Source organism: Artemia franciscana, chromosome 4 (genome assembly GCF_032884065.1).
Source record: "Artemia franciscana chromosome 4, ASM3288406v1, whole genome shotgun sequence".
In the NCBI taxonomy this organism is placed as follows: Eukaryota; Metazoa; Arthropoda; class Branchiopoda; order Anostraca; family Artemiidae; genus Artemia; species Artemia franciscana.
The window spans coordinates 7,793,873-7,812,913 of NC_088866.1; the positions used below are offsets into that span (position 1 = coordinate 7,793,873).

Sequence of the window (19,041 nt, forward strand, 5' to 3'; positions counted from 1 at the left end):
CTGAGACACAATATCATTCCAAACATCAAATTTCATTAAGATCCAATCTCCCGCTGATAAGTTAAAAATACTTCATTTTTTCTATTTTTTGCGAATTAACTGGGCCCCCACTCCCCCCCAGATGGTCAAAGTCGTGAAAACGACTATTTCTAATTTAATCTGGTCCGGTCCCTGATACGTTTGCCAAATTTCATCGTCCTAGCTTACCTGGAAGTGCCTAAAGTAGCAAAACTGGGACCGACAGACAGACAGACCGACAGAATTGGCGACTGCTATATGTCACTTGGTTAATACCAAGTGCCATAAAAAAAAACTAAAAAAAGGTAAAAACTACAAAAAAAAACTAAAAAGAAAAAAAAACTAAAAACTAATAAAAAAACTAAAAAAAAACAAAAACTGAAAAAGAAAAAAAAAACAAAAAAAGGAAAAAAAGGAAACCAAAAGCCGGGACAAAGGGAATATAAATGACGACCGGGACACTCAAAGAGAAATTACAGACTGGGACACAAATAACGACCGGGAGATATAAATGACGACCGGGACACTCAAAGATAAATTAGAGACCGGGACACAAATGACAACCGGGACACAGGGAATATAAATGACGACCGGGAAGCTCAAAAAGAAATTACAGACTGGGACACAAATGACGACCGGGATACTGGGAATATAAATGACGCCCGGGACACAGGGACAAAACTACAACGGGGATGCCGGGGGCACAGGGGGATATATAAATGACGACGGGGACACAGGGAATGTTCGATTAGCAATCACCATCAACAAAGATCAAGGGCAATCATTAGAATAATGAAGTATAGACCTGAATACGGATTGTTTTTCCCATGGACAATTTTATGTTGCATGTTCAAGAGTCGGTAAACCTGACAATCTATTTATATGCACAGACAATGGGACAGCCAAGAATATTCTATATTCGCAAGTTTTACGTAGTTAAAAACATATATATATATATATATATATATATATATATATATATATATATATATATATATATATATATATATATAACGAAAAGAAAAGAACGAAAAGAAGATATCTATAACGAAAAGAAGGGATCTTTTCTCTTTTATCTATATTCACAGGTGGGACACAGGGGCACAACTACAATGGCGCGTAACGACTTACGCGCGCGGGGGGGCGTGAAGCGACCCCACCAACTAGGTGTTGGGGTGGCGCGAAGCGCCACCCCAACTGCTATTTTTTATATATAGACTAGCTGTTGGTGTGGTGCTTCGCACCCCTCCCCAAGCCCCCGAACGCGCATAAGTCGTTACGCGCCATTGTAGTTATGTCCCTGTGTCCCACCTGTGAATATATATATATATATATATATATATATATATATATATATATATATATATATATATATATATATATATATATATATGTGTGTGTTTTTAACTTCTCTCTCTTTTTCTCTCTCTCTTTCTCTCTCTCTCTCTCTCTCTCTCTCTCTCTCTCTCTCTCTTTCTCTCTCTTGTGATTAACTTGGCACGCATCTTGAGTATTATCTTTTGAGTTAAAATGCTCAATTAGAACGTCTAGCATTGTTCTTTTCCTTTCTAGGAACAGGAAACTCCTCTTCACATTGCTGCGAGGCTTGGAAACGTCGATATGGTTCAGCTTCTTCTTCAGTACGGTGCAAGTGTGGATGCACCTTCCAAAGACCTCTATACTGCTCTTCACCTAGCGGCTAAAGAGGGTCATTATCAGGTACTTGTCTCATCCTTGTCTACTCCAAGCAGAAGCTTGGAGTAGTTTGTTAAAGGAGGAATATTCCTAATTGTATCAACCACAGGCAGCGTATCAATGTGATGATAGTCTATTTGTAGTTTATTGAAGCTGAATGTCTTACTTAAAATCACGTCCATGCTCATTTCCTTCTCAAATAATGGTTCATGCAGTTCAGAATATTAGTTGGCCTACGAATTTTTTCATCATTCCGGAAAGATTTTGAGCTACCTCTGATTCGAGTATTGTAAGTTGCCACTTCGGAGTTCCATGTTCAAATGCTCGTCGACAAGGGCAAATCGTCTAAAGTTAGTTCTTCGGAGACAACAATTTTAATTTTAGACACTTGACTTATCAACACCCCCCAGCTCCTCCAAAGGGAACAGATCCGTTCCAATTATGTCAATCACGTATCTATAACTTGTGCTTATTCTCACCATCAAGTTTCATCCCGATCTCTCCGCTCTAAGCGTTTTCCAAGATTTCTGTTCCCCCCTCCAACCCCCCATGTCCCAGATCCGATTTGAATTGAAAATGGAGCATCTGAGACATAAGATTCTTCTATATATCAAGTTTCATTAAGATCCGATCACCCATTCGTAAGACAAAGATACCTCAATTTTCACGTTTTCCAAGAATTCCGGTTTCCCCATCCAACACCTCTAAATGTCATCGGATCTGGTAGAGATTTAAAATAAGAGCTATAAACCACAAGATCTTTCTAAATATCAAATTTAATTAAGATCTGATCACCCGTTCGTAAGTTACAAATACCTCATTTTTTCTAATTTTTTCGAACTACTCCCTCCCCCCCCCCCCCAACTCAACCAAAGAGGGATGATCCAGTCCGGTTACGTCAGTCATGTATCTTGGACAAGTTTTTATTACGACCACCAAGTTTCATCCTGATCTCTCCGCTTCAAGCGTTTTCCAAGATTTCCGCCCCCCCCCCTACTATGACGCTGGATCCGGTCGGGATTTAAAATGAGAGATCTGAGTTATGAGGTCCTTCTAAGTATGAAATTTCATTAAGATACGATCACTACTTCGTAAGTTAAAAATCCCTAATTTTTAAAATTTAACCCTCCCCCCCCAACTCCTCGAAATAGAGCGGATCCGTTCCGGTTATGTGAATCACGTATCTAGTACTTCTGCTTATTTTCCCACCAAGTTTCATCCCGATCCCACCACTCAAAGCGTTTTCCAAGATTTTAGGCCCCCCCCAACTCCCCATATGTCACGGATCCAGAGTGGATCCGTTCCAGTTATATCAGTCACGTATCTTGGACTTGTTTTTATTCTTCCCACCAAGTTTCATCCTGATCTCTCCGCTTCAAGTGTTTTCCAAGATTTCTGGTTCCCCAGCAACTTCCCCCCCCCCCCTTAATGACTCTGGATCCAGTCGGGTTTTGAAGTAAGAGATCTGAGTTACGAGATCCTTCTAAATATGAAATTTCATTCAGATTTGATCACTCCTTCGTAAGTTAAAAATACCTAATTTTTTCTAATTTTTCAGAATTAACCCTCCCCTCACCCCAAATCCCCCAAACAGAGCAGATCCGTTCCGCTTATGTCAATCACGTATCTAGGACTTCTGCTTATTTTTCCCACCAAGTTTCATCCCGATCCCTCCACTCTAAGCGTTTTCCAAGATTTTAGGTTCTCCCTCGAACTCCCCCCAATGTCACCGGATCTGGTCAGGATTTAAAATAAGAGCTCTGAGACACGCTATCTTTCCAAAAATAAAATTTCATTAAGATCCTATCTCCCATTTGTAAGTTAAAAATACTTCATTTTTTCTTAATTAACCGGCCCGGGTTAATACCAAGTGCCATAACAAAAAAAAAAAAAAAAAAAAAAAAAACAGTTTGAAAAGCTTGGGACTCGCTTTATTAATGGAAAACATATTTTTTTTTTTTTTTTTTTTCAAAACAAAATAACTGCCTATGACTCCAGAGTGAAGGATGTATCGGTATTAGATTGAAGTGGTGTTTGGCTACGATAAGATGTAGTCATTGTATTTAGTAGTTAAAACGTAATTTGTATATATTACTGTATTGTATAGGATTAAGGACAGCTTCTTGACTACTAAGGTCACTGCTTCGGCCCTGCAGTGCATTGCTGCAGCATGATTCGATCTCTGGGTCCCGTATTACCAAGCTAAAGTCAAACCCACTGCGCCACTACAGGACTGTATATATTACTATAAACACGTAGACTTTAATTTGAAAAAGGAGGATTAAAAAGATAAATCTTACTTTGCTTTTCTTCTAAAAAAAGAACACTGCAGGACCTGGAGAGGAAGTCGATATGCATGGTATTGTTATGGAGGGGGAAGGGGGCTGAACTTAGATAACGGTTCTGGATGTACTACTAGATGCGTGTCTAGAAGTGAAGAGCAAAATTTCAACTTAATCATATGAAAAAAATCAACTATAAAATGTTATTATTTAGAGCAGAAAGGATAGTGGAAATTAAATGTGATTGTTTGAATTGATCTTGTGGAAACTTTTGCTACCACATATATTGTTAAAAATTGAAGGAAAAAAAAAACAGCTTAAAAATGTACACCTCTTCTATGAAGATGGGATGGCTTTGGGAAATTTTGGCGAATGAAAAGCGTTGTCAAATGTATCTAATTAATTTTGCTTTTTCTTTTAACGTTTCAACATGGCAACACTGACGAAAATGCGGTGGTGCTCTAAAAGCTTCACAGTTTTGAAACAACTAAAAGGGAAATCTTTAAAAACTACAGTTTTCAGGTACAGTTGAACTAGCTATGACCAACTTCTAAACAATTCTCTATGGCTAAACTTTTCTTTTGCTTATAGTCTTATTTGTACACTGTAGTAAAATCAAAATTTTGTCATTGTTTTAGATCATAAACATTAGTTTAATTATCTTTTTTCTCTCATTCTCAGGTTGGAGACCGTATCCGTATGATCTTGGACTTGGAGGAGAATACACTTGCCTTTGAAATGAATAATAAATTTTTAGGAGCTGTATTTAGAGGTATGCTTGATCACATAATGACATGTTCGTTTTTCATGGTTTATATTTGGCTGATTCATAAATAATACTGATTATTTATGTAATTATTACTTATTACATAAGTAATACTGAAATATGCACCGGAAATATAATAATTCAGCTCTAGCTTATCTCTGTTAATCAAAATATGAACTATTTGAGTCAATATTGTATTGGGATCAGACACAGGTGTGTTTTCCCAGTAATGTGGAAGTTGGGTGTCATCATTGGTATACAAAGTTATTAGGAAGTGGGATGTTCAGAGGACTTTTTCTAGGAAAATCTCACCTCCCTATTTAATAGCCAAGAATGCGGTAACTTTGAACAAAAAAAGAACAGTTGAACAGAAAAAATGTTGCAAGAAGCAGACAAAATTAGCTCTCGAAACTTTGTAACCCCTGGTGATGTTGTAAATGGAACTGTTTAACTAAATTTGCTCTTTGTCGCCAATTTATTTATTAGGCACAATGGTTTGGATTGGACCAAAAAAGAATTGCCGGGCCCTCCTGGGAAGGAGAAGTGGCGTAAACTTGGTTCCACAGGTACCAATCTTTTAATTGTCGGATAGTGCGTGCAATGCTTGGTTGGGTAAACTATATGCCTCGAATTCTGAAATGAAATCTTACAGATATTAAAATCTCTCCATTTACTCTCAAACAAGAATCTTACACCGTTAAATCCATAGTGTAGTGCAATAGCTGCAATTCATCTTTAGATGAAAAATTAATAATGGCGCATATCGTTCTTAAATATTAATTTCAAGTCATTTAACCATATTGAAAACCGTGCACAACTTAGTTCTTTCAATGTAGTAATAAGCTTTCTTTTGATCAGCAAAGAAGAACTAAACATACGTATTTAAAATCTGCTATTTGGCTTAATTTGGCTATTTTTGAAAAAGAAGAAAAAGAGGGAGTAGAATTTAGCAAAAGTGGATAGAGTAGAAGCTGTCCAATCTTTCATTCTTTTATCAGAGTTTGTAAGTATTCTTCTTATACCATCCATAAATCTTACAATCTGAAAGTGAATGTTAGTTTTCAACCAAATAAACCATACACCATTTAATTCCTTACATATTTGTATTTATGCTGATTTACATGACTAATTAAGTGGACTGTACCCTCTCTTTGAATCTATGGTACAACTGTGGTTTATTGTGATATGATTTTGCCCTCACTATCTTTAAACAGTTGTTTTAATTTAATTTATTTGAATGTGAGTGGGATAAGAGATGGATGAGAAATTTTTCAATTATTTTTGGGGTTTGGCCGTTTTTGCATTTTTGATGAAATAGATTTTACAGGAACATACTTTTCAGATAGTTAAAATGTAACAGTTTGTGTCATCCCTAGAATGGACATTTTATCTTGTCATTGAGCTAAAAGGCCAGTCAGCATGTGATACTGTTTGGTCAAAAATCTGTTTGGTTTTTGGGAAATTTTAACTGTAATATGTATGGGGTTGGTGATAGCGACCATCTTTTGGACACAGTTCCTTCTTTGGGGATATTTCTTGTATTTATTTTTCTTCTCTATCTCACCCCACAAGTCTCATATTTTAAAGTTTAGGAGACATATCTTATGTATTCCAAGACGTCTGGTCTTGTTTTTACTACTCTTTTGGATCACTTTCCTATCTTTCTATCATTATTTGCGTCTAAACTGAAATTGGTGTAGTTTAGCAAGGTCTTCTTTTACAACTTATAGAGACAAAGAAATTTTTACCTTAATGGTTGTTTTTCAGTGTAACGATTGGTTTAGTGTTCTTGAAGCTAATGGTGTAGAGAATGTGCAATGAAAAGAAGCCCATGAGTTCAAGACCTAAATGTCCATGGATGTCTAGAGGTCTGATTTCTGCTACATATATGGAAGTTTCTCTGTTCTAGGCTGCATGACACAGGATTATCTTTTGAAGGATAGATGATTTAAAAATGTCCTCACTTCATCAGCTATTGCAGCCAAAAAGCTATATTTTTTGTGTAGAATTGATGAGCTTAGGGGAAAATTTTTACTAAGTTGGAAAGAAAGCCAAAGCTCGCTATGGTCGTGAAACCATGCCCTCCCAATTTCTTACTTCGGACCCCAAAAAGTGGAACAACACTGTGAAAAAAGTGGCCGGCCAAGCTTTTGACAGCAGTGTAAAGATCAGCAATGATGGTGGGTCCTTAATCAGTGCAGAAGAAGTGAGTGAATTCTTTACCAAGATCTGCAATACCTATCCAACTATTACGGCTCATGAAAAGTCCACCATACTTGAAAAATGTGAGCCTGATAACAACATAATAGTCAGTGGGTTTGACGTTTACACGGAATTACGGAAGATCAAACCGAATACATCTTCATCGAATACCGAATACATCATCCACATAGCATTACCACTGTCCAGTATCATTAACGAGTGTTTAGCTTTTGGCTATTTCCCGTCACAGTGGAAAAGGGTCTATATTAGAATCATTCCAAAAAAGCGCGCCCCTAGTGCATGTGACGATCTCCGCCCGATGACCCATTCTAATTGCTCCTTTAAAGTAATGATCTGGTCTTTGTTTATTTATTTATTTTATCACTTCTTTACATGTCTTTTATCTCTAATCGATTAACGCCCTTTTTCTTTTCTAGGCTAAGCAGTAGCTGAGCAGTAAATTTTGCAGTAAAAACTAACTGTGTAAGCCTGTACACCGTTGCCGTCTTTTTGTGTGATAGCCTTAATTTTCACAGAGAAAGGCGTTGCAACAGACCAGGCTTCTTGTAATGTTAAAGTTAAAATAAAAATCAAGGGCTTTCAACCTTAAATTCGTTTCATTCTCAGTAAAATTCTTGTTTGTGCCTTTTTTCTTCTTCTTTTTCACATTTTAAAAGAAATCCAGCCCTTAACATTTTTGAACTAATTATATTTTTTGCTTATCCTTTGCTAAGCGAATTTACTGCTCATCCCAGCTCTTCTGCTCTTCGTGAAGTCTACTCAACCAAGAAATTGCATCCTGAGTCAATAAAATAAATTGAAAAATTTAAAATATACTGATTTTGCTGATTTAAAATATATAGGTTTCATCATTTATGTATTTATTATTTTTTTAAAAGTAGAGTTGTAACAAAGAGTCAAACTTTAGCGTAAAGAGCGGAGTGTTGAGGAAGGAACCACCCTTTTAATATATGGAATAATTTCTGTTCATTTTAAGTTTTAATGTCGCTCCTTACTTGCAGTTAAAAAAACTTTTTTTTTGTATTTGTAATTACTTAAGGAACCCTGATTAAAAGGTTGAAGCTCATGCAGTAATTAACGTGCATATGCCTACAAATTATAACAAGAACAATCTGATTGACGATTTGCGTCTGTGTGCAAGCTTTTAGTCAGGTTTCTTTAAAAAGTGGCCTAAGAAGGATAACTTCATATACTGAGCTAATTTCCTCAACTTTAACTTAAATCATGTTGTTGCTTCGTTTGTCAGTCACAAGATCAAAGTTTTTAAAGAACGATTCTACTTGGACCTCCTTCCTATCTCTACTTTCTTTTATTCATCTCCACCTATTACTCAAAATGTAGAATCGAGTTTGTTTTCCTCAAACCGAAGTTTTTAATTTGAAGACTGTTCTTCTATTACCACAGTTCCAACAAGCAGTACAGGTAAATCAATCCTCTTAAAATTTTTATAGCTATCTATAAAATCTATTGCACTGTCTATGATTTGGCACTTTTTCAGTATCAGGTGGTGTTGTTGAGGTAACAGATATTTTAAATAATTCTCCATGTTTGACTATGAAAAAGAACCCAGCATCAAAAACTACCCCAATCAACGCTTAAAATCAATTGTGTAAGATTGTTATCGCAACTACTACGATTGGTCACAACTTTCAAATCAGATAGGCAGCTGAATATAATACGGGGTAATAAGATGGCCACCGCAAATCTATGACAAGAAAATCTTTTACAAGAAAACCGAAAAGTTTTACTACCCTTATTAATTGACCAATAAAATTGGTGGGCAACTAGGCAACCTCCCTGCCAAATTTTGTTTTCCAAAATGCTGCGATAAATTTTTTGAGATAGCCATTTTCTTCATCCTAGTTGAAAGGCCCAAAAACTATGCCCTTGAGTATAACATGACCCGCCCCCTCCACAGCCCCTGGGTAAAGGTGTTTAAGTTATAAAATGTATCTATTGTTTACCAATAGTAGCTGCTATTAAGATGCATGTATAAATTATCAGGGGGGGGGGGAATTTTCTGCTGGGGTTTTTTCCACGGGGGAATTTTCTATGGGGTTGAAGTTTCCAGGGAGTGAACTTGTCAAGGGAAATTATAGACTGTGGAAAATTGCCAGAATTCTCATACAAAATTCTTTTTATATGTATTGCTTTCTTTTTCCCGTCTCAATCCTAAGCGTGGAGTGGTTAAGAGTAATTGTTTGCGGTAGATTTTAACCGGGATTGAATTATATAGAAGATATTTCTATGGTAAGGGGGGTTCCGTCCGTGGAGGTGGGATCAGATTTCCTGGAATTATTTAAAAATAACCAAAGCTCAATAAAAAAAATAAGTTTTTTTTTTCTATTTAAAGTAAGGAGTAACATTAAAACTTAAAACAAGCAGTAATAATTTCTAATATGTTGGGGGTTGCCCTCTCCTCAGGACCTCCATCTGTACGCTAAAATTTGAATTGTTTCCCAATTCTTTAAGAATGATTCCTGAAACACAAAAACATTAATTAGAACAAAATGGCTTTTTTAAAGGTACTGAAAAACTTTAGGGTAAAGACCGAGGTTTTGAGGAGGGGGCAACCCCCTTCATTTACGCAATAATTTCTGTTAGTTTTAAGTTTTAATGCTGTTCCTTACTTTCAGTTTTTGTGAAGAAAAAAATTGTATTTATTTAATTTTTATCATAAAATACACTTCATTTTAAACAGATCGTACTTAAAAATAAGTTTATTGGCCCTTAATTTATGGACCTGGCTATTTCTTAATGGCTAAGGACGGCTAAAAATCTTTATTTTTTACCTTAAATATGCTTTACTGTAAATAAATCATACTTACAAATAAGTTTATAGGCCTTTAACTAATGGGCCTGGCTATCTCGTATTAGCTAAGGACTGCTAGAAAATTGTTATTTCTACCAGAAAAAAAATACTTCAATTATACAATTGTACTTACAAATAAGTTTATAGACCCGTAATTTAGGGGTCTTTCTATATAGTAATAGCCAAGGACATCTAAGTTTTTTTTATTTCTTTCATAAAATATACTTTCTTCTGAATGAATCAAATATACAAATAGGTTTATAAGCCCTTAATTATGGGACCTGGTTATCTCATTATAGCTAAGAACAGTTAAAAATCATAATTTCTACCATAAATTACACTTCATCTTAAACAAATAGTATTTACAAATAAGTTTATTTGCCATTAAATTAGGGGTCTGGCTATTTCATAATGGCCAAGTACTGCTAAAAAAAAACTTCATTTTTAACGTAAATACACTTCATTTTTAACAAATCGTATTTACAAATATCTTTATCGGCGGTTAATTTAGAGGGTCAGGGTGTCTCGTAATGACCAATCAATGCTAAATTTTTATTTCTACCATATAATACATTCTAAACAAAACGTACCTAAAAATAGGTTTCTAAGCCCTTAAATTAGGGTTCTGGCCATCTCATAATGGCTAAGAACTGCTAAAAACCGTTATTTCCACCATAAAATACACTTCATTTAAAAATCATAGAATCGGCTGAATAGTAACCAAAACTCGAAATAACGGTTATATAAAAAAGGATTTTGATACAAAAATATATATCAAAAGAAACAAATTTTTATGCTGGTTTCAAGTATAAAAAATTTCATTAAGTTTAGTCTTATCCATCAAAGGTTGCGAGCCTGAGAATATTTTCTTGATTGTCGAAAAAAGAATGAAAGAGTCCCTAAAAATCGATTGATCTTAATAAAAACTGGACCTACGTTGCCCGGGCAACGTGAAGTGTTGCATCAACCTTTGTCCGGCTTTGCCGACTTAAGTGTTGCGAGAGCTACACTTAAGTCGAAATTCACAATAAAAACTAGACCTACTTTGCCCGGGCAACGGGAAGTGTTGCGGCAACCTTTGTCCGGCTTCACCGGCTAAAGTATTGCGAGAGCAACACTTTGGTTTTGTTTCTTCGCTATCGATCAGTAATCACATGATCAATGGCTATTCCTCAGCGTTGAAAAAACAACAACAGTAGTATCGAAAGAAGGAACTAAATTGACTTTGCAGCCAGTTGAACTTTATCCTTTTCAATTGTAGACATCGTGACTGATGAAAACTTGGAACAATATCTTATATAATCTATTTGGTATTATAAAGCTATCCGTAACTTTTCAGGATTAAAATACCATAGGTGACACTAATTATTACGAATTTACCTCATTATTTTACGTTATCGTTTGTACCCGTTGTGTACACACTTAACTCTGTCAGAATTAAAGAGATCGAATACAATGTGCACCAATTTGCACGAAGTTCTAGCCTAAAGTGAACAGATTCTTACTTACAAGTCCCTCTCCCATAATAGGCATCAAGTTCACCGGAAACAAATAAATGGGTACACCAGCTAGTATAGTTGCAAACCCATCATCGCTGAAGTTGACTGTAGCCTAACAGCAGCTTATTACCTACAAGTCCCCTACATGTCTTACCACTGAAACCAAATTGGTTTTACCATCCAATACACTGGAAGCAAATAATAGATACACCAACTAGTAATAGTTGCTAACCCCTCTTTGCTGAAGGTGATTATTACGTAACAGCCGCCTGTTGGTGACGAGTCCTCTATATGTCTCACAATTTGTATCGACCTAGATTTTGTTTCAGTGTGTACCTTACTACTGAAGTTGTTAACCCCTTGAAACTTTCAAACCTTGGTTTTGGTGTACCTCATGAAGGAATTTTTGTACCAAAAAATGAATACCATATACTTTGTTCAGCTCATCAAGAGCTATCGATTGCCGTCGAAAAAATATTCGATCTGTCTTAGTTCAAAAGTTGATTTTTTTTTTTTGCCGTAGGCCAACTTTCTAACGTCAACTCAACTTAGACTTAACTTTCAACTTTTGTCATCTTAGAAAGGAGATAAGGATAAACTCCAATTTTTTTTAGCAACGAGAGAACTTTTAAAGTTTATTAGGCACATCTGATAACATTTCTCAACGCCAATCCCAAGTCGAAAAATCCGAATGATAAACTCAGCTGAAATCACGAACAGAAATGGGTAGAAACAATCGATGGCAGCACTTTCGGACCCGTGGGAAAATGCCACAATTTAGCTTTTGTAAATTTTTCTATTTATCATTCAAAGAAGATATATTGGCTGTGGGGCCGGGTAACTGCCGCATATATTTACCACTTATAGATTTTAGTCAATCTTCAATTTGAAAGTGGTGCCTGCCTGCTTGCCTGCTAGAACGGAGCTTTTCACTTGAAAGCAGAAACATGCTTTGATGAATCGAAAGCTTGGCTGCACAACTTCAGATATTCCTCTCTGACATAGACCATATAACTCCACTTTACTTCGCACACCATAAGCTCTGGCTCGTGGAGAAGCAAAATCCATCCCTTTTGGCCCCAGGCAAGAGTTCTGCAGAGCTTCCCAAAATGTAATGTCTTATTCATCATTCCGGCCTGAGGTCCACACTTTCCATAAAAACCGCACAGGTTAGACTCTTACCAGTTTCCAGGAATAAGCTGAGATCGGTGGCATAGGAAAAAAAAAGAAAACCGGGACGGAACCAAAGTGTTGCTCTCGCAACACAGTCACACTGTCTGATTCAGCGAATCAGACACCCTTAATGCATAGGTCTCAAGCTCCTGTTTTCAAAAATGTGGAACTTTGTATTTTTGGCAGAAGAAAATCATGGATGCGTGTTTAGTTTTTTTTCGGGTTTTTTTGTTTTCCCCAGGGGTAATCGTATTCACCCAGTGGTCATAAAATATTGGAAGAGGGCTCATTCGAGCGAAGGTTAACCGTTCTAGTACCCTTTTCAAGTGAGCAAATGAATTGAAGGGCGATTTGCCCATCTCCCCGCTACTTTTTTCCCAAAATTGTCCTATAGAAATATTGAGATAGTCATTTTGTTCATCGTTGTTGAAAGACCTAATAACTGATTCTTTGGGTATAACTTGAACTTCTCCTCCGTACAATCCCATGGGAAGGTATTTAAGTCATAATATTTACCTAATGTTTACGCATAGTATTTGTTATTAAGATACATGCATACATTTTCAGGTGGAGAGGGGACAAATTTTCTGCTGGGGGTTTTTCCACAGGGGAATATGCCATAAGAAGGTAAGTTTCCAGGGAGTGAACTTGTCAAGAGAATTTGCCAGAATTCTTATACAAAATTCTTTTTATATGTCTTGCTTTCTCTTTTCTGTCTCAATTTTACGCGAGGAGCGGTTAAAAGTAACTGTCCGGAGTAAATTTTTACTGGGATTTAATTATCTAGAGGATACTTCCATGGTAAGGGGGCTCCTCCATGGAGATTGGGTCATATTTTCTGAAAATATTTCAATAAATGATCAAAAATATAGTAAAAAGACAAGTTTATTTCAACTGACAGTAAGAAATAACATCAAAAATTAAACAAATCGAAATTCTTTTCTATGTGAAGGAGCTTGCCACCTCAAACCTTTTTATACCCTTAAGTTTGAAATTTTTCGCAATTCTTTAAGAATAACTCCTGAAATACTGGGGTCGTTTAATTAGAGCAGCAAGACGACTTTTTCAAAGAACTAAAAAACTTTAGCGTAAAGAGCAAGGTGTTGAGGAGGGGACAATCCCCTTCATATACCTATTAATTCCTGTTCGTTTAAATTTTTAATGTTGCTCCTTACTTTCAGTTGAAAAAACTTGTTTTTTTTTATTTGATTTTTACCATAAAATACACTTCATTTTAAACAAATAGTTTGGCTATCCCATAAAAAATCGTAAATTAAAGTTTAGATTAAGTTAAAAAGCCTAGTTTTTAAATTAAAATTATGATGCGTTTTATTCATTGTTTAAGCCTTTTTTTTTTCATTTCCCTTTAAAACTATTAGTTTATTTTAAGAAATGTCTTGGTTTTTTAAAAGTAAATAATGGTGAGATAATAATAACTTCAGACTCCCCTGTTACTCAACCTAAATTCGTCTTACAATTTCCATCATAACTTTATTAAAGCACTTTTGTCTGTTGCTATTTTTCACACCTTGTCTAACCCAAAAATATAATATGCAACCAAATGAATAAATTAGTTTTATCCTAAACAATACAGATTTAAATAATAAATCTTATTAAGCATATGAAATTACAAATTTTATATTTTTTTTTCATGTTTATAATGGTCTAATAATTTCTGATGAGGTGAGAAAACGCTGAGGTGAGAAAATTGTCTGTTTTTTAAACAGAAAAAAATGATTTTTCAGAATAGGGTAGGTTTTATAAGACTACTATTGCCCCAAGGCTAACTAAATTAGCAGCAAACAAGTTTCATGAGCAACTCAAACAGCAACTCAATGAGACGATTTTGCATATTTGAACTGTTTTGCATTACTTTTCTATTCTAAGCTCGACAGCTAGTTTAAAGATTTTGTCGAAAAACAAATCTCATTGTAGATAATTTTGTCACTTTGTTATACTTTATAATAAAAATTTTTTAGTAATAGCATCAGTTTTTCTAATTTCTTCCTTTCTTTAGTATGATTTACGAAAAAGTTAGATTTATTATTTTTTACTCTTTTCTGTTTATTTGCTATTAAAATTTGAAAATAATAAATCCGTAGGGGGGCCCTGAGTTATATTTTTTCATGAAAAGGGGCGGTTGAAGAAGTAAATTTGGGAAGGACTATGTTAGTTAAAGAACAAACGCGGCACAGATGGGTCTATTTTTTGGAGAAATACCTCCATCATCCTTGATCAAGGTTAAGGCAAAACGAAAAGACTGCTTTTAAAAAATAAGTATTTTGATGAAACTTGAATGATGTTAATTTTTTTTTTTTAGCTAGATAGCGTTGCTTATTGCTCTCATTTTCTCTTACCATTTCCTCTTTTGGTCACAGAGAAATTCTCTTAAACGTCAATTTTGAGGTTTTATTCATGTAATATGGTATAGGAAAATAAAATTATGTAATGAGGTATAGGATTTTTCCTTTTCCAGAACTGAATGTTCTCATTTCTTCTTCGACTTCTTATTTTTCCTATTTCTGTTTCTTCTATTCCTTATTTCTATTTCCTATTTAATAAATAAGGGTTATTCCTTATTTCAACAAGGGAAATGCTTTTCAACAAGGAATCATGGGGCAGCAATTTTTTGGGATGGATAGTAGCTGTTTTTGCCCTATGCACTGGATGGGGTCAAAGGATCGATAGGTTTTAAATGTTGGGATCGATCAGGGAGTGATGTCTTCTCTTGTTGCTTGAGTTTTTTTTATTGTTGTATAAACTTAAGGAAGTGAATTCTTTTGTTTATTTGTTTTAGATTTTGTGTTATTTAGCCCCCCTACTATGGGCCATGGAGCCTATAGTGCTATTGTAAATATTTGTTGTAATAAAGAAAGGAACTGAACTGGATTACAAATATTATCTTTTGTACTTATTACAAAATTTAATATAAAATAACAGTGAAATTTTGCTCTTAATAGATTTAAAATATTATTTTTTTAGGGGCACATTATTATATTATTTCATTTTGCTTTGTTGTCAAAGTTTGGTAGTTTGATAAAGTGGTTTTATCAACCAAAATATTTTCAGCTCTGTGAGAAAAGGGTAGAGCATAGTTGTCCACCCCCTCCCTATATTTTATATAATAAATTTTGCCCCACCTAGGTTTTTGAAAATAAATTTTACCTCCCCCCCCCTTCTATTTGCATGATTTGACACCCTAGCTACTCACAAGAAATATTTGAACGTCTTTCTACGGTAAGTGAATAATTTGGAAATTTGGCTTGTTTAACTTAGACTTTCAACACTTTTCACTTTCTTTCTTTTTTTAATACCTATTTTCAATTTTTTTTTTCAAATGGTATTCTTTTGAACGACAATAAATGATTACTTGGGAAAAAGTCGGTTGGGACAATCTAGATAAGTAAGCTTTGAATATCTATACACTCTAGCATATATAGTATCTGTGATAATGTAGCTTAACAGAAACTTAACAGCTTAATAACAGCTTAACAGAAACAGAGATTTTGTACAATAGAAGGAAACCTCTTAAGAACCTTTTTTCTAATTTACGTTTTGACGCACCTGTATCAAGTAAACACGGTATGTTTTGGAAACACTCAATTTTAAAACAGCGTAAAATCGGTAAATCTTGGCCCCCTTCGTGCCTCTTAGGTTCACGATCTGTCTCCCCAAATTTGAGACGTTTTTGCCCTCTTCCATGGTTAAAGTAATATATGTTTACTGTGTTATTTATTGACATCTGATGAAATTTTTGTCATAACTTCATCAATTTTCGCTTCCGTTTCTGCCAAACTTATAGCCTGCTTGAGATTTTCAGGCTAACGTGATAATATTAGTCTTAGCAGTTTTTTTGGTATCCCTTGTGTAAAAGTTTGTACTTATACTTTTGTATTGTTTCGTCACTTCTGCTTTTGCCTAACTATAAGCTTACAGGCCGACAAATCTTGTCTCCATACTCCTGAATACTAGTTGAGTTGTAAAAGTAACTACCTCCGCTCTTAGCCTCTCAGAAACACTCTTATCTATGAACCTTTCAAACAGATCGTGGTAACGAACTGTAGTAAGGAGCGACCCGGCTCAATAGTAAGCAAAATTCTAAAAAATGAAATTTTGATATCAATAGCTACATCAAAAGAATTGCATTTTAATGCTGATTTTAAATATATAAGTTTAATCAAGATTAGTCTTACCTATCAAAAGTTACGAGCCTGAGAAAATTTGCCTTATTTTAGAAAATAGGCAAAAAAAAACCCTAAAAGTCATAGAATCTTAACGAAAATCACGCCACCAGATTCAGCGTTTCAGAGAGCCCTATTGCAAAAATGTAGAATTTTGTATTTTTTGCCAAAAGGCAGATCACGCATGCGTGTTTATTTGTTTTTTTGTTCGTTTTTTGTTTTTTTTTTTTCCCAGGGGTGATCGTATCGACCCAGTGGTCCTAGAATCTTGCGAGAGGGCTCATTCTAACAGAAATGAAAAGTTTTAGTGCCCTTTTTAAGTGACCAAAAAAAATTTGAGGGCACCTAGGCCCCTCCCAAGCTAATTATTTTCCCAGAGTCACCAGATCAAGATTATGAGATTGCCATTTTATTCAAAGTAGTCAAAAACCTTATAACTATGTCTTAGGGGACAACTTACTCCCCCACAGTCCCCGTGGGAGGGGCCACAAGTAACAAACTTTGACTAGTGCTTACATATAGTAATGGTTATTCGAAAGTGTACAGACGTTTTCAGGGTGATTTTTAGGTTGGGGGGAGGAGTTGAGAAGAGGGGAATATGTTGGGGGAACTTTCCTTGGAGGAATTTGTCATGGGGGAAGAAAATTTTCATGAAGGGAGCGCAAGATTATCTAGCATTATTTTAAAATTTACAACGAAAAAATAAATATGAAAAAGTTTTTTCAACTGAAAGTAAGGAGAAGCATTAAAATTTAAGACGAACACAAATTATTACGCATATGATTGGCTCAACTTCTCCTAATACCTCGCTCTTTTTAAAGCTAAAGTATTTTTAGTAATTTCAACTATTTATTCTACGGCTTTTGTGATTCAGGGGTCATTATTAAGAAATTGGAACAAAATTTAAGCTTTAGTGTAAAGAGCAAGGTTCTGACGAGGGGGTGAACCCCTTTGTATACGTAATAAAAACATGAGAATACAGAAGTTCGCTACGTAAGCTAATTTGTAAGTTACGTATATCTTTTACTAATAAAAACATTCGTAAAAAAATTAAAAGTTCACGTTGCCTTTTGAGTAACCAAAAATCTGAGGGCAACTAGGCCTCCTCCCCCGCTCCTTTTTTCTCAAAATCATTCGATCAAAACTATGATAAAGCCATTTAGCAAAAAAAAAATATGCAAATTTCGTTTTAATTATTCATCTGCGGAGAGCCAAAATCGAAACATGCATTGATTCAAAAACGTTCAGAAATTATTTTTTTTTTTTAAACGAGTTTTTTAACGGAAAGTGAGGAGCGACGTTAAGACTTAAAACGAACAGAAATTACTTCGTATATGAAAGGAGATGCTTCCTCATCAACGCTCCGCTCTTTACGCTAAAGCTTTTTACTGTTTTAAAAAGTAGAGTTAAGAGAAAGTGTCAAAATTAAAGTGCAAAGACCGGGGTGTTGATGAGGAAGCAGCCCTATCATATAGAAAGTAATTTCTGTTCGTTTTAAGTCTTAACGTCGCTCCTTACTTTTCGTTAAAAAACTCCTTTTTTTTAAATTTAATTTTTAAAGGATTCAATTACAGTTTCAATGTCTTTTGCTTCTTTTCTTTAATTGATTCAAAATATTTTAGCACACTTCCCCTTAATCTAACTGCTACGCATTATCACTTAATCGTCAATTATTTCTGTTAAATCGTCAAAGATTCTCAATTTTTCGATGAATTTATCCACATCACAAATTCTCGCGTATTCTGGTATATTTTTTGCAATGTCAAGTAGCGTTGTTTGTGAAGTCAATTTGCCTTCTGGTAGAGTCATTTACGTTTTTATCTACAACTTTATTTAGTCTTTTCGACCCAGTTCTTCCGCAAGCCACCAGTTGTGGAAGATTTTTCTGTGTTACTGTAACGGTTGTAAACCGTGCCCTTGGAGGGGTTGTGAGTAAGATCCTAAGGTGACAAAAATTTGGCTAGTGTTTCCATAGGGACAGCCTGACCTATTATCTGAAGATTCCCTACTGGGAATTAACGAGAAGCTTAAATAATGTTTCATAGAGAAGTTTGGTATAATACAATTACTTTATTTAACTCAACACAAACGGCATAAGGGAAATGGCTATATATTTGGCACTGGGACTAAACGTCCCACAGTGCAAAACAAATACAATATTCCAGTTACAAAACATAAAACATCAAAACGCTTACAAAAGTCCAAGGTATTCCTAATTAAACTCAACAGAGGTCAGTCCGGTAATTTAAATGGAAAAAATTGCTTGATCCCATAAAATGTGTCTTTTATATCATAGGTCAAGCGTGTCATTTCAGATTACATACGTACATAAGCAAAAAAGCGGTTATTTCTCAATTTCCTTTACAAGCCTATACTCACAAGGATGTACGCT

General features: G+C 35.1%; 1 long non-coding RNA gene across 1 annotated transcript; it reads left to right on the forward strand.

The window, feature by feature from the left end:
• The first annotated feature begins 1,519 nt into the window (after window positions 1–1,519).
• LOC136025631 (uncharacterized) lies at window positions 1,520–7,839 on the forward strand. The gene is made up of 3 exons (XR_010617124.1): window positions 1,520–1,737; window positions 4,677–4,767; window positions 7,401–7,839. It is a non-coding gene; the product is annotated as an uncharacterized LOC136025631 (long non-coding RNA).
• The last annotated feature ends 11,202 nt before the right edge of the window (window positions 7,840–19,041 follow it).